The 26,880-nt window shown below is 32.8% G+C and overlaps 1 protein-coding gene across 3 annotated transcripts in view; it reads right to left on the bottom strand.

Annotated features, from left to right (window-relative positions):
• LOC113512951 (inositol-trisphosphate 3-kinase B) overlaps positions 1-26,880 on the bottom strand; it is a 186,446-nt gene that overhangs the window by 88,244 nt on the left and 71,322 nt on the right. The window contains exon 1 of one of the 3 annotated variants that reach the window (XM_031910956.2): positions 24,758-25,022. The exons of 1 other annotated variant lie outside the window; for it this stretch is intronic. The gene's annotated coding sequence lies outside the window, so the exon portion shown is untranslated. Of the gene's footprint in view, positions 1-24,757; positions 25,023-26,880 lie in introns of those variants that run through there. One more of the 3 variants, XM_026896924.3, reaches the window with a different exon arrangement.

Genomic DNA, 26,880 nt, shown 5'->3' with positions numbered 1-26,880 from the left:
ACTCAGCACAATGATCTAAACAAATTAAATAATACTAAATAATAATAATAATGATGAAAAACAGTATCTAAAACCACTAAATCTTGAGTTTTTTCTTATAATATTTGATGAAGTCTGAGGAAGGTTCCTACGAAGAGAAAAATTGGAAAAAAATCCTAAAAATAAATGTTAAAATCTCATTTATCTTTTCCTATACAAAATGTTCCTAGCATGGATTTCCTAGATGGAGCGACGATTTAAATGAGTCAGTTATAGGTAATAATAATAAAAACAAAAATTATGGCCTGTTTATATAAAGCACAATTATAATTTTAAGTAGATCAGCACAATTCGGTAATAAATCCTCTTAAGAGCTTAGGGCGGTGTTGATTGATGACGATTATCTAAACTGGCAGAGCATTGAGAAAGCTCGTTTGGTGGGTGGATAAAAGCCGAAAGATAAGACGTGTTTCAGCTTATTTCTAATGTATTCGCCAACGTGTCTATCGTGCAATGTGAGGAGCAATTAGGCGACCGCCTATAAATATTATTACTTGGGTGGGCTAATAGGTCACTATTAGATAGATAAATAGATAGATATATAATTTGTTTGCATTACTTACAGCACACAAATTACAACAGACACAGATATACATAAAAAGCGAGACAAGAGAAATTATTAAAATAAAAATACATAAAAATCAAGTACAATTTTACCTTTTGTACGTGTACCATATCAAAACAAAATGCTCACAACTCGGTTTATTGCTTGGACCTTAAAAGAGCAAAACACTGATAATCTGTTGTGGCCAAAGGGAATAAAGTAACAATAAAATAGTACTACCAGATTATTTATACAGTAAACAGCAATATGACAGTTCATATAGCAAACAAAAGTAACAGGTAACTTGCTGGAATATCTACCTTTTACCTCTCAATTAAGAATTATCTATACTCATCTTTGGTCATAGTGAATATTCACTATACATAGCTACCTTACTAGTTATAATTCGCGGTTTTATTCATTGGAATTAAAATAAAAAATGTTATTCGAAGATATGGCCGATGTGTACCATGTTTAATAAAATCTAATCAGCAATTTAAATGCTATTAAGTAACGTACGTACAAATTACAATCATCATCATCATATCAGCCGTTAATTGACAATTGCTGAACATAGACCTCCCCTAAAAGGAGGGTTTTGAAGGTAGGCGCTTGGCAGGTGGATTGGCAAACGCTAAGGGTGTAGGGATGTTTTAAGAGGGACACTACTATCTACCCCTCGACTATTAAATTCCTTTAGTTGTCTCTTATTATTATAATATTAAAAGGTTATACCTGTTTTAAGAGTTTTTGTAAATAAATAGTTTTACATTATTTATAGTATACTAGTGATGCACTGCGCTGCAGCTTCGTACGGGTATATAAATAGAAAGAATTTTATATTAGCTTTCGTAGGCAATTTTTTTATAATTTGGATTACATTATTATAGAAATCTCTGTTTTTTTTTTTACTAATATAATCCGTGTTACTCACTAATAGCTTTCTATAAGGTGATAGAATTTTTAAAATCGATTGAGTAGTTTTTGAGTTCGTTACAATGAAATAAACAAAAAATCAAATATTTCCTCATTATAAGTACAGACATATGTACTTGAAATCTTTAAAAGTAAATACCAGTTTAAACATAAAGTTATTCAATTTATAAACCTGTAATTAAAACTTAACATGATATTTTAATTGCGTCTTAACAATTAATTTCAAATCTCGATTTGCATCTCAATGATAGGGTACCTCTATTATCCAAACACTGATACAGTCATTTGTTTCAACATTCATAATTATACGAACATTATATCATTAAGAGGCATATTATTAAAATTTTAACAATTAATTCAATACTTAAACAAATTTTTATTAAAGACTAGCTTTTTACTTTTTAAGAATATATTTCCGAAGTTGATAATCCAATGAAATAATAAACTATTGTATGTATTTATTCCCGTATGGTTCCGGCATAGAATTAGCCACCTCTTTACTTCCCGTGGGTGTCATAAGAGGCGACTAAGGAGGAAAAGGGATGGGCAGTAGCGTCTCTCTCTCTTGAAAGTTTCCTAAGCCTAACAGCGGTTGCCAATCCCCCGCCAAGCGTGGCAACTACTACCAAAACTCCCCTTGCCCCATAAGGGTTATTTTTAGCAGTAGCCAGTTAAAGGCTGATATGATGACGATGATGAAACAAATGAATAACTGACTCGATCATAAAACAGTCTGCTAATTAATTAAATTACAAAAGCGATTTTGATAAAACTTCTATAAAATCAATTAGTAAGTGTATCCTTTTAGGTAAACAGAGAATTTTCCAAATCGGTTTATAATTAGCGGAATTATTAGATATTAAATATAAAAAAATACAATCGAATTGAGGGCCTCCTTCTTTTTAAAGTCGATTGAAAATGGATGTTACTTTATCTTGTGTTTGAGTTGAATCGAATTGTATACGATACGTTCACAATTCGATTACATCAAATCGGTTTATAAAGCTGTCTGTTTGCCTTATAGCTCACGCTCAGCGGGCCAAAGCACGCAGTCAGGCCAGTACTCGCGTCGCAGTCACTCATGACTAAGGATCACGAATTGATTCCGAAACTAGTCGAGCTTTTTCGATCTAATTATACGTAATTAATTACATGTAAGTTAAACCGGTAGAATAACCACCGATTTAACTTACGTGTAATTAGATTTTTTATATTTTAATGTAATAACATTAAAATATAAAAAATACAATTTAATTCAGAACTTCCTTCCATTTGAAATCGGGTAAAAACTAAAATGGATACAGCTTCTAAAGTTAAAGCGATTACTTATTCACCTATCACTGAACCCTAACGGAGTTAACACCCAAATAGACCACAAAAATTAAAACTAATTAATAATATGCGGATTCTATATTAATCACTCAAGTTAAAAGGCATTTTAGCCATATTAGACAGACGTATACCGAAATTGACAGAGCAATAAATTACTCTGCCTTAAGCAAATAATTCATTAATCTAATTGCCTCTTTGGACTATTAAGATCAGAGATAAAATGTTTTAGTGTAAGCATTATTACTCATTAGCATTTTATTTGTTTTTAACTGTCTTAACAAGAGGCTTTATGTTTAATTCGCAGAAAAAAGTTGTCTTACTAAAGAAAACCACCACAGGGAGACTTTGTACAAAAGTCGTTTGCTTGAGTACCTTTGTCCCATTCGTGTTTCTACCGTGAAGCAGTTGTTTGTATGACTGCGTTTCGGTTTGAAGGTTGAGATATGGCAGTGAATTTACAGGGTATAGAGGAATAACAACTGAGTCCTCAGGAATGGCAACGCATGGGGGGTATCGTGGGCGAAACAATGTACTCTGTTATGTCCATGGTACTGCTTATGTCTATAGGCGACAGTTACCGCTTTCCATTAGCCGTCAACTTGTTTGTCATTCTAAGTTGCATAAAAGAAAAAGAAATAAATGGACAGAGTTTAAAATATATGCCAATGTTTTTCAGAAATCTTGGTTTTTCAAAGTTGTCTTTCTGAAGATGTAACTTTAAATCTGGTGTAGGTGTAGGCTTTATCGTGATACTTCAATGAGAAGTATATAATATATTTATATAACATTTGAAGTATTTTCTTTATATTATGTGTTTGCTTTTCATGAATTACTTAAGCTGTGCACGTAATGTAAATGGATTATAACCTAGCCGAATCACAAATGTAACTATTATTTAAGTTTTTTTATGGTTGTGATCTGTTTTATGTGGCAATAAAATAAAATAAAAAAAAATCGAAGTGTTTCATTTAATTATTTTTCCTACTTCTGAATTCTACGCTACAAAAAAACAGACAAAAACCTAGTTAGATAATACAGATCTAATATAGTCCAAATAGTAAGTATATATAAAGTTAATATATGAAGTATAGATTGGTACAAAGACACGGTGTGGACTCAGTAAGCAACTAGTATCGCCATACGAAGCGCTCATGGGAAAAAAACATGAGATTTTTATACGATCAACGTTTGTATCGAATAAATATCTATTCAAAACTACTTATCACCTACATACGGACATAGCTATTGAATATTGCATATATATAATCGATACCAATTTGACAAAGTGAATGATTAAAAAAAGTATTTTAAATCTATGGTGTCTATGTAACATTTTGTCGTTCACCGATGCAAGTTATTTTTTTAATATACAATAAAAAAAAAATTATCCAGACTATGTCTGTAGTGGGAGTTATTTAGTTATTTAATAAAAAAAAATATGTAAGGGTCCTTTATAAGAGCAATAGAAGCGAAAACAATATTTTTTTGTTTAAAATTTTGTCTCTCTATCTGTCTGTATGTTTGTACCGGTATTACGCAAAAAATACTACGCCAAATTAGATGCGGTTTACACAGTTATATTCCTGAATGTCTAATATAACTAACATAACGTAACTGGTGTATATTTCGTCCCAATACGCCATCTAGACATGATCGGCTTTTATGAATTTTTACTTCTAAAATCCACGCGTACGAAGTACCGGACAAAAAGCTAGTTATTTTATTTTGTTCCAATTATTTAATAAATATATATATATATATATATATATATATATATATAATCCCTTTTTTACTGTAATGTATATATCTAATACTATGCCTTGTAACAGGAAATGCAGATGATTTGATGATCGTTCTCTATTAGTCTCTTAACATGTTGTATATATATATATATATATATATATATACAACACCTATATATTTATATCAATCAATGTTTTTTATATACCTATATGATTTTATTTGCTTTTTTTTTATACAACTTAGAATGGCAAACAAGCTGACGGTCCAGTTGATGGAAAGTGGTAACCGTCGCCTATTGAGAGCAGTACCATGACATAAAAGAGTATACTGTTTCGCCCATGATACCCCCCATGCGTTGCCATTCCTGTTGCTTTATTCAACAATATACTTTTAATAATAACACAATTTTATCAAAAACAGTTAATATCGTTAATATATCGCGGGAATAATGTACAATTTTATTTAATATTTCCACGATAATTGTATCTACTCGTTGGCATAAATGTAAAAACAACTAAAACATCAATGAACCGTTACCGCTGAGTTTAAAATAAAATAAATAATTAAAAATGCTTTATAAATTTTATTAATTCAATTATCCATTTATAATTGAGGTCAACGATTCCGTAATGGTTAATTAAAAGGTATACATGAAATTTTTAATGTATTATTTTATTTCTTATTCGTCGCTGTGCCGTCGTCAGGAGAGAATATATGGTATTTTATACCATGAAAGTAGCAAACAAGCAATGGTAAATAGTCACTGTAGCCTATGGACGCCTGCAACTTTAGGGTTGTCGCTTGCGCATTACCAACCCTGAAGAAAACTTAATACACCCAATTTGAAGTACCCCATACTGATATGTATAGTAAATTACTCCAATTGAAAACTGTGTAACAAAACAGGCTAATGAACCCTACTGCAAAGGGGAAAAGGGATTGTTAGTAATGGAGACTTAGAATCCTATTGCTAGCAATATACCCAACCAGGTCGACCTCCTCGCGGTTCTCCCTGGAAACTCTCATGGTTAATTCCTGGTGAATTCATCATGATGGGCTAAATGACCTGTTTTCATTCTCATCTATCACTCTTCACTGGTGCTCCGCCAGCGTATCCCGTTAGCGCAGGCGGGATTACCATACCATTATGACCCATCAAAAAAACCCCTACTGCAAAAACTCTCGCCTCTTAATTATATGAACGACTAAGATTGGGGAGAGGGAATTATTAGTAAAGTAAACTAGTGACTACATTACTAGTTTGGAAACCATCGTGATTAATTCCAGGTGGATACGTCATGATGGGCCAACTGATCTGCTTCATTCTCACCTATCACCCCTCATTGGTGCCAACGTATACCAATTGCACAAGCGAGAATTCATTTCATTTTCATCACATAAAAAAAAAAAAACTAATACATTTAAATGTAACCAGAATTGAGTGTCAACAACTGACTAAAATAATAAGGAATTTTCTCTATTTCTTCTTGTCGTAACATTAAGATTTATACCTTTATATAAATATAATTAATCTAAAATTCCATCTTCATTTATATAATAATTTCAATTTATCCATTTTACCCGTACGTCCCTAATATACACGTATATGTATAAAACTGTTCAAACTTAGCTTAATAGAAATATACTGATTATTATTCACTGGGACCATGCCTCCACTTTTTAAGCCCCGCCTTTACTAAAAAAAAAACATTCAAATACCAACTTTATATTCTGAGCAATAAGTAACAAGTATATTAGACAGTTGACAATAAATATTCATTAGAAACCAGTAATTCATACAATTTGTCGTGTGCCTTTTCAGGATGATTTATGATCGAACCTTATTCGAACACTTTTACATTAGTTTTGAGCACATTTCAACCATATTGGAATCTCTGATAGCTTTATTTCATATCTGAATTCCATGGCAAGAATGTTGACATATATGGCACTAAATTAATTGGGGTTTATGTATTATCGCAAAGTATTTGTTTTATTCTAAAGGAATTCGTGAAATTAAGCGGCATGTACGACATTCCTAATTACGGGCGTTTACCAACATTTCTGAGGTAAAGACCGAGCTAATATTCGAGTCGAGTCGTGTGGAAAATTACTTTGTAAGATTTGTTCGCGACGTTGTAATTATATTACTAGCGGTTGCAGTATCTCTACCTAACTTAAAACAGACTAAAAGAGTTCTTACAATTTTAAAAGGCGGCGGTAGTCACTTACCACCAGGTGAGCTGCATGCTCGTTTGCCTCCTGTGTTGTAAAAAAAAAATATAAAAAAAATAAAAATAAAACTGGTCAAGATCAAAGTAAGAAAGAAATTCTTTTCCGTTAGGCGGTACACTAGCCTAAGTACAAGGAGATTTAATCGTTAGAGAAATAAAGCTATATCATTAGACTTTACTCATTTTAGTTATCATCGCATTGCCATACAATTATTGCATATATTTTGCTCTATTATACCGCGACGATATTATCATACGATTCATGCTGTGCTACGGTAAATAAGAAAACTAACCAATAAATTAATTGTTATTACTAATTAAGTTTACTTTTTATATCCAATCACTTTGTTTATCTTCAAATTAAACCACACTTATTCCTTATATATAATTATTATATTGTTTTATAAAAGCTTAATTCAAAACAATTGATGGTTGCTTAAAATAAGGTTTACCGTATGCTTGACGATTATCCATATTCATCATAAATACGAGTACGGTTTAATTTAACATCAGACTTGTCAGATTGGTTATAAAAATTGAAATTAATCGATAATAAAAATTATTTTATTAGGTATTTTTGTTATTTAGTATAGCACGGCATGATATCGAATGATAATATCGTCACGGTATAATAGAGCATAATATATGCAATTGATGGTTACTTAAAAAAAATGTTCGCCATATTCTTGGTGATCCCATATTCATCGATTATTATGAAGTCGATAATAAAAAAAATATAACTTATTGAATAAGATTATTGATTATCGATTACTTTATAATAAAACTTTAATAAACTGTTTTAAAATAAGTTAATTTATATTTTAACATTTGATATTTATACTTTAACTTAGACCGTTACCCCCACAGTTTACCATAAAGACAACAAATCCAAGTAAGAAAATGTCAATTGTTATTATAACCTATAAAAATCTGATGTAGAGAAATATATTAATATAAAAAAAATGCATCGCCTACATTCGTTTTTATCTTCGAGCCATCTGCTTACAAATAAAGTTGTAAACTGCAAATGATTGCTATCTCGCCACAGCATGTCACATTCGATACGATGAGATTTTTTAATACAATCGTACAGTGTAAATAATTCGTAACCCAGTTTATTATGAAAAACGTTATAAATGAAAAAAAAAACATGTTAAAAAGAACAAATAAAGAAAGGATATTTCTACGCAAATGTTTTTATACTTTATACATTTATTGGTGCATAATATAAAATCATATATACCGACAGCTTTGCCATTTCATGTCATATGAAAATGCAAAAACAACTTCAAATTTTAAAATAGAGTCATAATGTGAAAACATTTATAAATATTCAGTAATTTTATTCTATTTCCTTTATAAATATTAACGTAGATCAGTATTTCTCAACCTTTTTTGTGTCATGCCCCACTTGAACATTTCCAAAATTTATACATAATTTTTCCCGACAAAGTTTACTTAACGACTCTAATCGACCAGTTGATATTTTGGTAACGTCAAACGAAATATACAGCATTTTTTTAAACTTACTTTTTTTTGTTAATTCTGGCACTAATATCTACTCGTAGAATTGCATTTAAATGGCTCTGAGCAAGAGGGTTAAAATCGCTTCGAGTCCATTTTTAATTGCCCCCCCTTAACTATCACGTTTCCTCCCTATAGGGCGTGGGGCCCACGATGAGAAACACCGTCCTAGATCATATAATTATTATGTGATAAAATTTGTCGCAAACATTATGTGATACAGACTTTGGTTTCATGGGAAATGGTCTACCGGATGATTGAGTGGACTTCCAAGGGATTTTCTTCTAATGTATTTGATATTGTTAATTATAAACAGGATGGATACATAGATTAAAATTCAATATGGAATTATTAATAATGTCTCAGTTATGTCCATATAGCCTAAAAAAGTTTGGTTGCGAAAAAGGAACTAATTCGTAAAAAATATCAAACGCGGTAATAACTAGGGTATTTTATTTTTAATTCGCAAACAATTTACTGTTAAGCGGAAGCCAAAGCAAGCTTTCGTATTGAAGGAACGAACGTTATTATAAATAAACTGCTTTCGTCGCACGATTCGAAAATAAACGAATGGGCATTATTTGCCTTCTGCCCAATAAAGATCACACCGAGATAATTGCAAACGGAGACATTTCCGTGGAAACGCAATGCGTGTACGGATTCCGTCATTGCAAAGATAACGTTTAACACGTCTCGGGTACAAAAAATATTGTGGACATTCGAAATATTTCTTGATGCCAACTTGCACGTGTTAAATTGGGACAGTTGCAGTTGTGGAATTAAAATATACAGTTTGTGGAAGGCTTGCATTTTACAATACCAACACGACAAGATTCAATTATTACACGTATATCAAAATATATATGTATATATAAAAATTATCTATTTATTTAATCAAAAATATATTAGATTTATTTTTTATATTAGGCATGTTTTAGGCAGTTTATACAAAAATCAATGTAAGAAAAAATCATAAATGTTAAGCGTAAAATCTAGACAGACGAGGAAAACATATAGGCGTTTCTTTTTCAGAAACCAATCTCCAATGACAGCCAGACCATTATTTTTAGACACACATTCTTTATCATTTAGACGCTCTATTATTCCAACTCAGTGGTCAGTTCGATCGCATTATATGTAAAAGACCACTTGTTTCAACTGTTATGTTTTAATTCGACGTGAAACCCGATACTTTCATCTTGATTTTATGCAGATCATACCATTTGCAGGCAAAGTAGTGTAAAATCACATGTTCGACACTAATTATGTTCTTTATTTAATGAAGACCATATTAGATACAGATAAGAACCAGATTTTATATATGTATATATTTCTTTTTACTCGAATATCAACGAAGGAGGACTAATGTTTATTTTGCATGTATAAACGCACATACAAAAATAAACATTTACTTTAATCGAACGTATACTTATTGCAAACACCATGGATTTCATATAATTATGGTATACACATTTGTTATATCAGCCTCCCTCATAAGGGGGATTTTGCCAATAATTGCCACGCCATATATTTAGTACATATACATTCCTATTAGTATGGAGTTCCATATGTACATACAGATTGTTCTTTTTTAGAGAAATTTAATTTATTTTAGATTTTTGTAGTATATATATTTTTTTTTAATTAGACAAAAAAGAAATTTCTTGAGACCCTATAAATAAAAACTGACACTAATTGTAAGGAATGGGTTACAATAATTAAAATACTGTATAAGTAATGTACATATATATATATATATATATATATATATATATATATATATATATATATATATATATATATATATATATATATATATATATATATATATATATATATATATATATATATATATATATATATATATATATGAATACTGTGAAAATTTTTACATTGATACACAAAAATTGATACAGATAATATTATAAAAACATAGCCTCACATATTGTAATATTAATATAAATACATACATAAATAAAGGCTGTAATTTTTTTTAATTAAAATTTATTTTTCCACTAATCGTCGAGATTAACGGATATTTCGTTGCGTTTTATTTTTATACCCCGATAAGTGGCTTCAGACGCCTGATAATTATATAAATATATTATATTATATCATATTATGATATTGCAATCACTACAAATACATCCGTAGTGACCTTTCTGCCACCAACACTATAAATAAATTGCTGCTATATCACCTCATAATTTTGTCGTTTCCGTCGTCAGTTAAAAATGTTATTTATCTAACTTTACCATAGACTATAACATAAAATATAAATCATTTTTAAACACTATAAATTAATTTTAATCAAGTTTTATTTGAGATTTCAAAAAGTATGTAATTGGTAGATCGCACAGGGTTTTGTCAGTAAACAGTAGATCTCGGGTATAAACAAATCGGCCACCCCGATTTAACTAAACCCGAGATCTACTGTCTATATAATAATCTTCCAGCAGAGTTTTCCCTAGAGATTATAGCATGGGGTTCTTCAAAAAGGGCGTATTAAGGTTTTATAAGAGTCGGCAACGCAAGCGTAATATCGCTGTTGTTACAGGTGTCCATAGGCTACGGTAACTCCGTTTACTATCAGACGCACCGCGCACTTGCTTACTAGCGTAATACTATAAAAAAAAAAGTTATAGTGCATGTCGCTTTACGTTACAACAACATGTTCGAATACTTAATTTAACAAGAATAAAGTTCATTCTTCAACGAAGGCGGATTTTTTAATCAATGAAACTTCATCTTAATTAAAACTATAATCAACAAATACATATACATACATACATATCTGTCAAACCTGTCTCCCATTAGGGTAGGCAGAAACAATGGAACGCCAAATGCTTCGATTCAAACAAACCTCCTTCGCTTCTTTCACACACGCTCGCCGATTACGGGTACTTTTAATTTGTCCCTTCTTCAGCACGTCGCCTATTTGGTCGACATACGTCCGTCTAGGGCGGCCCCTACCGACATTACATATATACATTAAAATTAATTTATTCTTTATTTCTGGATCTCTTACTCTAATCAATTTTATTATTGTGTATAATAAATAAATGACAGAATAAATTCCATTTCAAAATTCGAACGTCATAATAATTTTTAATCATTCATAATAATTAAATACCGTTAACGGAATCTATATTACTCGACTAACATCCATCATCTCATGTACAGATAAACAAGGAAATTACACAGTCCATACCGTAAATAAAAATTTAAAATTCAAATTGAATTAAAATAAAAATATATAGTAGGAATAATAAACAAGTTTGAATCGTTTTATTTTCGTCATCGTTTCGACTGTCTCGCCGTTAATCGAGCACACAAAAAAATCTGCCTAACAAGAACAGTAGGCAGATTGTTAATCATCGGCGGTGTAATGGACTCGCCTCATCTCGTGCATATATTCCAAATAATACTATATTAAATTGAAGAATCGACATATTGTTGTATTTATTTACTGTAATACTTTTTTTAATTAATAAATACCCTTAGACGTATTCCATATCATAAATAAATGTTGTTTTTATTTAACATTAAGAGATTTTGCCAATAATTGCCACGATTAGCAGATGGGTTGGCAACCGCAGTTATAAAGTCGTGATCATAAGGGTTTTTTTTATTTGACCTCAGCAGAATCGAATTGTCGTTTTAGGCGGCAATAACTGTGTATACTAGTAATGTGTGTCAGGCTGACTCGAGTACTGACTCGAATAGCTAATAGGTACTCGGAAAAGAAAAAAGAACTCGAATACACAACATTCGAAAACTGGTTTCGATTACTTACGGTACTCGAATAGTACTTATGTGTATATACTTATGATAAATAAGTTTCGCTGTGTTTTATTCTCTTTAATAACCGAAAAAAATTACTGTACATTTGTTGTTTTCAACTACCATAGTTAAGACTTACCATATGCGAATTTCGCGTTATTTCTTTTGCCACCCTTAAAAAAAACTGAGCTTGTTGCTAGAAGAAGACTACGTTGACTTCAGTTCTACCGTGACAACGACGTGATATAATCTAAGTCGAAACGTCGGCAATAAAAATCAGATGTGTAAGTAGGTACTATTTATCTATAATCACGTCGGCTTAATTCCCGATCATGAATTCAACTACTATCGATACAATAAAAGGAAACCTCAGAAATCAATTGAAAAAGTACTAAAATCTGATAAAGTACTTGAATACTTATGCGAGTCTAAGGACTCGAGAGAGTATTCGATTATTTTTAACAAATAAAATACTCGAATACCAAAAAAGATCGATTCGACACATCACTAGCGCGTACGCACTGTAATTAAGCTACATACCGCCCGGAGTACTGGGAATTTATGAATACCTAAAGGTAAATGAACTTGCATTGATCGCGGCTTTCGTTGAAATTCCAATGCGTACTTTATCTTGACATAAAATACTTCGCTTTTGGTAAACAAAGACATTTCTTTTTATAAGTACATTACGTAATGTTGAACATTTAACTTTGTTATTAGGTATAGAAGAACAAGCCTACATACCAAAATCGGTAACTTCTGTATTATTTATTTTATAATAGGCGCCATTCCCAAGTTTCGCACGGGTACAAATTACTATGGATTATAAAATACTAATTGAATGGCGATCTCGTACGGATAAACGCAGTGTAGGACACCCCTTCCCCCGCATTAGATAGAGTGATGATCCCAAATGCTTTGGAGACAGTGGATGCAGGTGGCTCAAGACCGTTGCTTATGGCAATCAATGGGGAGATAATGTCTAAAATGATGATTTATTAAATTATTAATTAACGCGACGAGAAAATCATATCAGTAGAAATTTATTACAGGAAATAAATTATATAATATATTACATTAAATATCTAATCTATAGAAAAAAAGAAAACTAAAAACAAAAATGCAAGCAAGAGGGCAACGTTTATATCCTCTACACCAGGGGTTCCCAAACTTATTCTGTCTGTCTACTGCCCACTTTGAGAATAAATTATTTTTTAACGCCCCCATTTTTTCACTTACTTAAAAACCACTATTACTTCAAGATCAACAAATCACCCCCAAGCCTCTACACAACGCCCCCTTTTTTTTCTGGGTCTCTTACCGCCCCCCTTTGGCCACTTTGAGAAAGGCTGCTCTACACTGTCAGATCGATCTCCACGTGATCCCACCTCGAAACGATGGGCCAACTGTTCTGACTTTATACTCACCTATCATTCCTCACTGATATCCCACAAACGTGAACCTATAGCGCAATACAATTACCAACTATTTCCGATAAAAAAAATTGCAACAATATTAAATTGTTTATATTTACTCTTCTCCATCCAAAGGTTGCCTGGAAGAAATCGCTTTTAACGATAAGGTCGCCCATTGTTTTCTCATTGTGATTATTTCTTGTAATTGTTTATATTTATAATAAGTTTTTCTGTTGTAATCTTTTGGAGAAAACAATAAAGAGTATCTATCTATCTATCTAAATATTATATATTTAAATATCTTATTTCTTCAGCCATGCACTTTTTCTTTACTTTTGTAATAAAACAACAAATAAAATAGAACTGGCTTCAACATCACACGCCTGGTTACCCATTGCCCGTGCGCATCCATCTACGAGTATGAACTAGTTGCGCCGGTTACTTTTTATTACATCAACTTGCCCGGTGTCCAACCGACAGATGGACTGACAGATGAACACGTAAATTTCACAGTTTTTTATGTGCATATAAAATAATTATATGATCCGCTACAAAATTACAGTATGAGGTCAATAGAAGAAGTAAATTTATTAGTATTAATATTACAGGTAGCATTTGTGTTACCAAAAAAAAAAATGTAATACCATTTTTTTTGGCCAATGGCATTGTCATTTGTTTCAAACATATATTTTAGGAAAACACATATAAAAAAGAAAACGGAAGAGAAAAAAGGAAAAAGCGAAAGAAAGAAATGAGAGAAAAACACAAACTCACATCGGTGAACGATAGCATAAGATGTTTCAAAGATTGATTGTTTAAATCATTCATAAATCATTGAAATTGTTTAAATTTAAAATGCGGATTCGCGTATCAAAAAATATTTTACTCTGTAAACAACAAGGAAATAGCTTAAAAAAATATACAGGAGATACGAAGATGTATAAAATCCTATCGATTGTAAAGAATTATAAAAAAAAGTTCAGAATAGACGACGTAGCCACGTAACAAAACATACAAAAAAAACACCTTTTAGAACTCACTTAAAAATAACACAAGCGTTAAAGCAAGAACATGAAATAATCCCGCCTATTGCCGATCGACATCGATAAGGCGGGTCAATGTGACAGACAGACAGACATGAGAACCGACAGGCCGCCGCTCCACGGCCCATGACTTGACACTTTTATTACATCTCGCTATTTACATAACATGCAGCTATTTCTCGCATTCAACTATAGACAAATTACCAGCCGTCACGCTTGAGCCTATACAGTAAAAGAGCAAAATGATTTGAGGCAATATTGTATGACGATTCACTGACCATTTTTCTTTTTTTTTTTAATTCGCAACCTCTTCATCCCAGTGCTGTTTTAATTTTGATGAAATATAAAAAGCTGATAATTCATCTTATGAAAATTATTGGTAAGGAAAATTAGCCCTATTTCTAACAATCTAGTTATCAATTTCCATCAGGTGTGCCATCAGCTTGTTTGCCATTCTAAGTTGCATAAAATTAATTACATATCCATATGGATCCATCCTGCATTGTATATTTGGCATTTCGTATTTCATAAAAACATAGTACCTAACTTTAACGTCTTTTATATTATTTTATTTTTCTATATTTAGAATAACAGCTACTCGTATAAACTTAATATTTATTAGGTACATAGCATGAACTCAAATATCCTAGGCCAATAACTGTCCATGAACATATTACGAATGTACCGACAATTGATGGGGAAGGAAGTTTCTTGAGTGGCGACCCCGTACGGGCAAACGCATTGTAGAACGACCCCCCCCCCCTACTAGATGGAGTGACGACCTCAAATGCATGGCAGGGAATCAGTAGATGCAGGTGGCACTTTATGGCACTCTATGGGGGAGGCTTATGTTCAGCAATGAACAGATAACGGCTGCGATAATGATTATATTAAAATATGTAAATAATTTCTTAAGTGAAAACAATTAAAATTGAATTTATTTGCTTAAAATGTCGATAAGTAAGTACTAAAAGAACAGTCGAAAGTAAATATTCGAGATATAAATAATCGATTATATCGTTATAAAAATGTTTATAGGACATTAACAGTTGTAGCAACTGTAATGTAAACAATAAAGGAAGCAAACGAGTTGTATTATTATTTAATACATATACTGCTACTACATATACAGGGTGATACCGAAATTGAATACTGTTCCAAAAAACAGTATACAGTATATTAATTAATGTAATACAATCCATAAAACTGTTGTTAGTATTCATTAACAGGGTCACGATTTTTTTCCTAGAATTTTTTTTTTATATTATTTTATAAACAGTTCGTAAAATTCCCATTGTGCATAATTAGTAATAGAATAAAATAAATAAAAATTTTCGAAAAAATTATCAAATTATATTATCAACGGTACTGCATAATATAATATATATAATATATATAATCAATATTTTTTTTTATTTTTGTAATATAAAAAAATACTAGAAAAAAAAATTCTAGGACCCTAGGAGGATAAATGATTACTAAGACCAATTTTAAACAATGGGTTACGGTAATTATCATACTATATAACAATAATAATAATAAAACAAAGGTCAATAAAATCTCATAATAACTTAACAGGTGGACGCATTGTGTTAGTATCATCATATCCGCCTTTAACTGTCCACCTCTGAACATTACACTCCCCCTTTGGGGATTTTGCCAGTAGTTGCCACTCTTGGCAGATGGATTAGCAACGGCAGTTAGGCTTTAGATATATTTTAAGAGGGACGCTGCTGCCCATCTCTCGTCCTCCCTTAGTCACCTCTTACGACACCCACGGCCTATTGTATACCGAGACTATACGGCTTTGTTACTATATTAAAAAAAATAACTTATACGGAACCATAAACATTAGTTGGACATATAATAGAATAAATTATATAAGTAAACATCGTAGTATTTTTTGCTGATCACTATAACACGAGATTGTATCTGAGATCACGAATTGCGCACTATTGCAGTGCGTGATTCAATTCTAATTCGAACTATGAATGTAGTTAACGCACTGAGTGCCTAGTGTGAGTTGTACAAAGGTTTACGTTAACTGCGTTCCCGTTTACGTTGATAATTGTATTGAAATTGTAAAGAAAAGAGACATTTTACAAGTATCACAAATTTTGAAATATTCTTTTATATTTAAGATTATTTTATTACATTCACTTAAATTATACAAATTATAAATATAGAGCTACCATTGGTATGCGTGCGACTGCCAACATTCGAAAATCGACCAACACTATTACTACAAGAAGTTTCACAACCTTCCATATTAGTCATCGATCTCCAGCGGTCATTTCATTCACGCACGTTTTGCGACAGGTGTTTTTTTTTTCGAATTAAACTTACGTTAAACGTACATAAAGTACACAGTATTTTTTTCGAAGTACTCCTTAACTCAGGTTTCTTTTTGTAACTGTTTTATCTCTGCCTATACCAATAACAAGAATTGTTAAACAAAATCAGTATTAACGCAAGCGAAGCCGCAAGTTAAAGCTAGTACATATAATTAGAAAACATATGACGTAAGTTTGTAAATATTTTTATGTGAATCCAAACTGTTTTAATAAAATCTAGTGATATGAAAAAACAGACAATCTATAAACGATGGTTACCCTCCATTTTAATTGCCATTCTATGTTGCATACAAAATACAACAATTTTGAATACCACCGTTGGCGTATTTAATGTAATTTTTCAGAAGGGGGGGGGGGGGGGTATGATCCCTTAAGAAGGCTACTCTCAGACATGGTTCTTCCTATAGCTGAAAGCCCCGCTTCTTATTCTGAGGTAGGACTAGACAATTATGGGGTGGGCATGGTCCACCCGGCCTACCCTCTAAATACGCGTATTAGGAAACCATCTACGGTTAGGAAACCCCCCTGGAAACCATCGTGCTGAATTAGAGATGTCTTCATCACAATGGGCTAACAAAGCTGCCTTTTCATTCTCACCTATTATCCCTCACTTGTGCCTCGCCAGCGTATACTGGTTTTTTTTTTTTATAGGTGATAATGAAATAGTTACCCCACCCGCGCTATCGGTATACACCGGCGGGGCACCAGTGAAGGATGATAGGTGAGGATGAAACATGTCAGTTAGCCCATCGTAACGAATTCAATGAGAATTGTTCACGATGGTTTCCAGGGGGAACCACGCGGGGGTTGACTTGATAGGGCATATTGCTAGCAATGGGGCTGTCAAACTCTATTGCTAACAATCCCTTCCCCCAGCGTATACTGTTAGCACGTTCGGGGTTACCATTCCATTATCATCTTAAAAAAAACAACACTAGGTACAACTAACACAAAAGTAAACCTTAGGAAAATACTTTTATAACGTTTTGTTTTAAGAACTTAATTTATAGTGCTGTAAGTAACCGATTAAAAATATAAATTCGAATTGTTCACCGATAAAAATCAGTCGTCTATTTCAATTAAATATCTACACAAGTTAAAAGCGCTCGCAAAAAATGTAATTCAATTGTGATACGAGTACATATTGGTACGTAGGTTTAACATTGAATAGCCATTCATACGACTCGAGTGGTTTTTATATCATTCCCCGTAAGTTTGTTGTGTGTGAAACATATTACAAGGTACCTACCTAATGTGCGGAAACAAATTACACTATACATGTACAATTAGGTTTTTTTTTACACAATTTGTAATGACAAAATAATAAACCTATTAATGGAAAATTATAACCGTAGTGCTGTGTACTAACAATAATTTAAAATCTTCCGCAAAATGCGACTTCAGCCGTGACGATGTAAATATGGAAGCAATGCGAGAAATAGGGGAGTGAAATAATTTAGATAGAGTGAGGACCTCAAATACATTGCAGGGAGTCAGTAGATGCAGATGCCTCTAGACCGTTCCTTATAACAGTCTATGGGAAAGGTCTATGTCCAGCAGTGGTCACATAATGGCTAAGATAATGATGACATTTCAATAGATATAGTGAAAGTAAACGAATATAAGAATTGAAAATTAATTAATTCAATGTTTCGATTTAATTTAGCGTTTTGTAACAATTTCAACAACAGCAACTTTTTTTTATACAGCATTTCTATGAAACAAGCTGACGGCCCGCCGGATGGAAAACGGTAACTGTCGCCTATAGACATGAACAGTACCTTAACATTTAGTTCTATTAAATGAGACTATAGTCGAATATTTAACCCCTTACACGCCTTACAACCATAAGTCGAGCGGGCCCGATGGCATTCCTCCAATTGTGCTTAGGACGTGCGCACCAGAGTTGGCTCCGGTTCTTACGCGTCTTTTTCGGCTCTGTTACTCATCAGGTATAGTCCCAAAGTTTTGGAAGACTGCTTTGGTGCATCCGATCCCTAAAAAAGGAGACCGCTCAGATCCAGCTAACTATAGGCCCATAGCTATCACTTCCTTATTCTCGAAAGTCATGGAATCAGTTATTAACCATCAACTGCTCCGGTACCTAGAGGATCGCCAGCTGATCTCAGATCGCCAGTACGGCTTTCGACGGGGACGCTCGGCTGGTGATCTTTTAGTTTATTTAACACACCGATGGGCAGTGGCAATCGAGAATAAGGGAGAGGCCTTAGCTCTTAGTCTGGATATTGCGAAAGCCTTTGGTCGGGTGTGGCATAGGGCACTAATCTCAAAACTACCTTCGTTTGGGTTGCCTGCGAGATTGTGCAGTTAGCGTACGTAGCATTAAGGTCGTAGTTGACGGAGCATGCTCTGACTTAAAACCTGTGAATGCTGGTGTCCCGCAAGGCTGTGTATTATCTCCGACACTGTTTCTTCTGCATATCAATGATATGTTACAGATCAGTGATATTCATTGTTATGCGGACGACAGTACAGGAGATGCATTATACACCGGTCATGCAAAGATCTCGCGGGCACATACCGATGAGCTCCGGAACAGACTTGTGTCTGAAATCGAAACTTCACTCGATAAAGTTTCGATCTGGGGTGAACGCAATCTTGTTCACTTTAACCCTAAGAAGACACAAGTCTGCGCGTTCACCGCAAAAAAGACACCGTTTGTCGTATCACCTCACTTTCAGGGCACTTCCCTTGATAATAAGTCGAGTCTGGGGATTCTTGGCGTCGATATATCTAGCGACGTCCAGTTTTGCGGTCATCTGGAGGAAAAAGCTAAGATAGCTTCCAAAAAGTTGGGGGTGCTCAATAGGGTGAGACGGTATTTCACGCCAGAAAACCGCCTGAAACTGTATAAAGCTCAAGTGAGGCCACACATGGAATACTGTTCTCACCTGTGGGCAGGAGCGCCACAGTACCAACTCCTTCCGTTAGACCGCATTCAAAGTCGGGCAGCTCGAATTGTTGACGATCGGCGTCTTACTGTCCGGCTCGACCCACTGAAACTGCGTAGAGATATTGCATCTCTGTGCATCTTCTACTGAATTTATCATGGGGAGTGCTCTGAAGAATTGTTCGGATTGATACCTGCTGCAGATTTTCACCATCGTACAACCCGCCATAAACTAAAATTTCATCCCAACCATCTGGACGAGTGGCGGTCCTCCACTGTGCGTTTTTCAAGGCACTTTCTTCCACGCACAACCACTCTTTGGAATCAACTTCCAGCAGCAGTATTTCCGAACCGATACGACAACATAACCTTCAAGAAAAGAGCATATTCCTTTTTAAAAGGCCGGCAGCACACCTGCAATGCCGTAGGTGTTATGGGTGACCATGGGCGGCGGTAGTCACTTACCATCAGGTGAGCCGCATGCTCGTTTGCCCCCTGTGTTGTAAAAAAAAATAATAAAAAAAAAACCAAAACTATTTACTGGTGAATTTTGCACGTTGTAGATAGGTGCGATTGACAGCTGCAATTATGACAGCTGTCATTGTAAAAACCCTGCATTGGGTGAAATTTTTAGAATAGACGTCAATTTTATAATCAAAATTGCTACTTTTTTTCACGATTATACCACAGAATACGCTTAGAAGGAAAGCTGTTTTGTTGTGCCGATAAATATGTAAAGATTGCCACAAGAGAATTAAAACAATTTTTTTAACCTATTCTATTATTATATGTTTTGTTAATCAGTGAGATATGTTTTAGTTTATTTTCTTTTTTTTCTAGTATATAAATATTTTCTATAAGACACAGAATACGTACATTATATATATATATATATATATATACAACATGCTTTACACAGGCAAAGGAACAAGACTTTTATGGAATCCATAAATGAAGCTTTTTTTTTTAATTTTTAGAAATGTCCTTAGGAACAAGACAGACTATGGTCTACGTAGGCGAAAGATCAAAGTTTTGATCCTTTACGTGTTATTATTTTTCTTTTACGATTGTTTTTTTTTTTTTTAATGTTAGAATTATCCACAGGAACAGGATACATATAATCAACGCGAGCAATAGCAATTAATTACCTATTCTAATTAAAATCCAAATCGCGTGCTTAGGCACAATTTTAAAGCAGCTATATAACTATAGAATTTTCTAGAGATCCGTGAGGCAACGAAACATGCACTAATATATTGCATGTCTGTATAGGTCAATGTAATGTGATTAATTTTAAATATGATTTATGTGACTCACACATATGTTACTAGTATCTTGTATTCATAAAGTATCACCCCTTTATCTAGGCTTCCAATAATTAATATTGAAAATACGTGGCTCTGTTCATATGTATTGGCAATCAACATTAATATTGTAAAAGATTTTACTATAAGCTATATCATACTTAATTTTATAATTCTAAAGTTTGTAAGAATGGATGGATGTTAGATAGATAGATAGATAAATAATTTATTTGCATCACTTACAGTACACAAATTATAACATATACATAAAAACGAGTTAATATAAATGATTAAAAAAAAATACATAAAGCCAAACACAATTTTCTTTTGTGCGTGTGCCATAACAATACAAAATGGTCACAACTCAGTTTATTGCTTCGCCCTCAAAAGAGCAAAGCACTGATATTCTGTTGTGGCCAAAGGCATTAAAAAACATATTTTAAATGTCATTATCTTAAATTTTAAAAATCCCAAATAGGTTAAACTTCAGACAGTTCCAATGTAGCTTCAGACGAGATTCGAATCCACATCTCTCTGCTAGCCAAACTAAGTGTTCTAAACCTACTAATATTTTTAATAAATATTTCTAAACGGATTGAATATGGTAAGTACCCTAACGAAACATATACTATATTAAAACATAGCGTACTACTATTTGTCCTAATTCATGAGGACAAAGCCGCAAATTACAGCTAGTAACTATAGAAATAAAACTCATACATAGAAAAGTCTGTGTTTTGAATTTTTATTTCGAGAAAACTTAAGAAAATTTAAAATTACGCAGATTTTTTTTTTTTGTATAATAGGTACTCTTTTATAATCTATTATGTCATAGTATGATGCAGAACGATTTTAATGTCATGATGTGATAGGAAAGCCATATGAACCTATGGAATTATACGAGATACCTTTTAAATTTCCGTAACAATATGATGGACGTGCATGGCATGAGAATATTTAAGACGATCATAAAAAATTAAAAATATCTTCATACAATTGCATAGCAATATACAGACGATCGGTATGACTTTTTGCCACTTACGTGCTATAAAAAATGAAAAAGTTTTTCCCTATCTGGGATGAAGCGACGATCTCAAATGCACTGCAGGGAGTCAGTGGACACAGGTGGCTCAGGACCGTTCCTTATAGCAGTCTATGGAGAAGACCTATGTTTAGTAGTGGACAGTTACTGGCCGTACCTACGTTGAATCAACGACTATCAAAACGTTTATTACATCTAGATAGAAAAAAACCTCAAAATAATTACAGGGACAATAACGGGCCATTGTCCATTAAACAAACATTTATACACAATAGGAGCCACAGACAGCCCTCTATGTCGAGACTGTCTCGACGCCGAAGAAACGGCTGCTCACGTAATCCTGGAATGTGAGGCTGTGGCCCATCAACGTTTAGAAATCCTCGGAACGGTGAAGTCGCTCCGTGAGGCCTGTCAAGAACCCAGGAAGCTTCTGCGCTTCTGGGCGGAGCTAGATTGGCTGTACTAGCCACGACTCATACGCACAACGGCCCAAATGAGAGGCTAAGCGCGGAAAATAGAGTCTTTTTCACATTTAGTAGTGGAGAGATAATGGCTGAGATGATGCTAATAAATTCATCTAAACTGAAACACAACCACGCAAGCACTGTTGTTTGACGCTGGAAATATGAGCGCAAACGGTTTTTTACAAACACTTCCTTCATTAAAATAAGCAAAATTTCGGTACCTTTATTCTTATAAAAATGTCCCAACTTTATGTGTGAGTAATGGCTCTGACAAGCGTGGCAACTACTAACAAACCCCCCATGGGGAGGTCTATATTCAACAAGAAACAGGTAAAGGCTGATATTATATGATGGGCATTGATTATTATAAATACACTAGCTGACCCGGCAAACGTTTTACCATATACATTATTTCTAGAATATAATTTATTTCATAATTTATCGTACTACAATTATTATATTCAATTGCCATCTTGCAATCCTATTGCGTAATATAAAAATAGCGATTAAAAAACAGGGGTTGATTGTAAAAGGGTGAAAATTTGAAGTTGTATATATTTTTCAATGCTAAAGCATAAAAAAATAAATAAAAAAAATTGTCAAAAAAATAAAAATATTTAGACGTGGGTCAACCTTATCATTGAGGGTTATGTAAAAATAGATGTTGGCCGATTCTCAAACCTACCCGATATGCGCACAAAATTTCATAAAAATCAGCAAAGCCGTTTCGGAGGAGTTTAGTAACAAACACCGCGACACGAGAATTTTATATATTAGATATATTTACTATGATCATGAGTACACCGTTATCCCGAACATGTGTTTAACATATTTTTCATTGTATATATTTTTGTCTAAACTCTTGTGTACCGCATTAAATTATCGTTTTTAATATTTAATAGTTTAGTTTAATACAGTCATAACATAATCGTTTTTATGGAATCTTTAATGGAATTGATAGACGAATTACCCATAATATAAACTGTCTTATAATAATCATAATATTATTGCAAGACAGTTTATATTATTGTAAAATATAAGTTTTTGCGACCATGATACACGTTACGTCGAGACGACGTTTTGAACCTTTTCTTACAATTATTTTTACAATCAATAGGGTTTATTTCCGCGTTGTTTCCATTTAATTGTGGAATGGCCGAAGCAGTAGTTTTTCATTGCGGACTAAAATATATTTGCAAACACGAATTAATAGCAATATATATGTAATTTATGAAGCAGGTCGTTGTAGCGTATCTACGCAACATCCAGTCATTTATCTGGGGTTTTACAATTGAAGTCGCTTTTTTACTAAATAATATATACTTCTGATTATTCATGGCTCAATTAAGCTATATTTTTAGTCACCATTATTATTATTTATGTCCCAATAAACGCAACGGTATTTTAATTGTCTTTTTTGGACCTTTGCTCATTGTTGACCTTTATGCATTGTGTTAATATATCCAGAATCAAAATATTTAGTAATTTCTTAAAACATATACCATCCTCTAGAACTAAAAACTATATTTAAACAAAGCAAACCAATCAATAAAAACAATTATCATTATCAATAGATACGAGATACGTATTTAATTAAATTGATCAATTAGTCGAATTCACACTCGGAACCTATAATTTTATGTCCAATAACTTTTAAATAGAATATAAAATAATCGATTAAAATCGTATATGACATCGATACGCCAGCAATTAGCGTCACGGACACCGTGAAGATCGATTCAAAGATAACTTCAATCAAATCGGAATCTCTTGAGTAATCGAACGCGCGGTATACTAGCCAATTAACAATACAATTAATAGCGGTTTCTTGTTTGTTTATCGTATTGATAATGTAATAAAGTTCTCTTTTCTTATTACTTTAGTCCACTTTTTTCTCCATAAAATATTCTACAACGTGCAGTTTTCGTGATGATATATATTTTATTTTATTAATATGTAATAATGTATTTATTGTGTTAGTTATAATTTATAACTTTTCTCAACAATAGATTTATAAATTTATTATTGAAATCACATTTCAAACCATCCGATTTAAAGTATTAAATCGATATAAAAATTATTCACAAACCAATTCTCACCAATAATTTGAAACTACGTTAGCTATTGCCATAACGTCAAAACACAATCTGACAACTATTATAAATTAATCCAACAAACACTGTTTATCCATTATCATCGATTAGCACTGTCACCAATCACTCGCGTCATAATCCTTCTTACCGATCGACATTCACATCAGTGTACCATCGATTCGTAACCGATTAATCGGATATTGTCACGAGCATGCCGCTCGGACGTCCAATCGACTCACTTGTTGTTACACTACTGGGCAGGTCTCACCAATCCCTCCAGACCGAATACCACTGAGCCTGTGCGAGCCTGTGACCGATGAATTAATTCATGATTTGAGATAACTCAGTTCAAACATGGACCGAAACGAGACATCCAGTCGTTTTTTTTTTATCTAGAGTAGGGAGCACGTGTATGGGATTACGCCATAAATGATTAGTGATTAGTTAATATTCATTACTATAAACACCTTTAAGATAAGACCATATTTAGATTTGCTTCCTATTCAATTATCGTGAGATGGGTCATACGAATCGGGATGTTGTTTCTAAATTCGATATTATTTACATAATAAATATTAATCAGGCTAATATTTTATAAGAACAGTTGGTCTACCATAAAACGAAAATCCGAATTTTCGGGCTCAATTTCGTGTTTTTGTTCGTACCAAAATCGACCCAGTAAATGGAGCTTAACATTTCGTTCATCATAAATACTATCCTAATAGTCCAAAGGAATGATATTTTAACATTTTTAATCATTTTAAATGGCATGTATTATGTAATTTTAACATCAAATTTCTGTTTCGTTCGTGCCCGAAATTTTGAAAATTTTTCATGGTAGAGGCCCTCTGATTTATTATGCTCATACTTTAATGACCTCGGCGGTGTAAAGGTTTATACAGCTTCATCGTCTGTTCGCTGCAGGTTCGATTCCCGCGCAATACAAATATTCATGGCATATAATAAAAATAAACTCTTTATTATGCACAATAGAGATATAAACAAAGGAGTACTTATAGAGAACGTGCATATACAAAAGGCGGCCTTATCGCTAAAAGGCTATTTTTTTTGTATACAATACCCAACTAGATATCATAGAATATTTTCTATATGCAACATATTACACCTACATATGCAATTCTATGTCCTAAATATGTATGTATATATTTATATATATATATTATATATATATATATATATATATATATATATATATATATATATATATATATATATATATATATATATATATATATATATAATATATATATATATATAATACGTACATAATATTGAAGAGAAACATTGATAATTTTAGAAGATTCTAATGTGATGTGATGTTATGTGTACCCGTGCGAAGTCGGGGCGGGTCGCTATTTTAATACAAAAAAATCTATTTTAAAACATTTATTAATTACCTGGTACTCATAGGACAGTTTCTGCTCGGCTTTATTTTCTAACTTAAATACACTTCTTCAACATCTTATAGTCTGTATAATTATTATAATGAAATAATACAGAATTAATATATTTTTTTATTCTATTCCATTAATCAAACCAAGGACCGCAAGGTTTAGAACCGGTTGTCAAACCGCTAAACCAGTGATTCTCAACCTTTTTTTTTGTTGTGGCACATATTTAACGATTTCAAAATTTGGCGGCACACAAAGAAAAAGATAAAAATTATTTACTTACTACAACACACTGCATAAATAGTTTATGACAAAAATTTTAAATATCTGCAAAATTTGGCGGCACACAAAAGTGCCGCGGCACAGTGGTTGAGAATCACTGCGCTAAATGTGTCAAAAAATTAATTATTACTCCACTATATAAAAGTATTATTTATACCACAGATAATAGTAACATTATATACATATGCCGTATGAAATACAATGGCCGTATGGTAGATGGTAGAAACGACTAAGGGAGGACGAGGGATGGGCATGAATCAGTTTCCTAGAATTAAAAGGATGCATCGTCGACCTCATTTTTTTTTTATATTTCTTTCCTATTTAATTAACATGTCAATAATACAATATGCATTATGCATAGATGCAGTATATTCCATACACACGGACAAGGAGACCGACAGATGATGTAAATGATTAACCAAGCT

The sequence above is a fragment of the Galleria mellonella genome, unplaced genomic scaffold, assembly GCF_026898425.1.
Source record: "Galleria mellonella isolate WM207_F2 unplaced genomic scaffold, CSIRO_AGI_GalMel_v1 utg21, whole genome shotgun sequence".
Lineage (NCBI taxonomy): Eukaryota > Metazoa > Arthropoda > Insecta > Lepidoptera > Pyralidae > Galleria > Galleria mellonella.
This window is presented reverse-complemented; position numbering and strand designations above follow the sequence as displayed.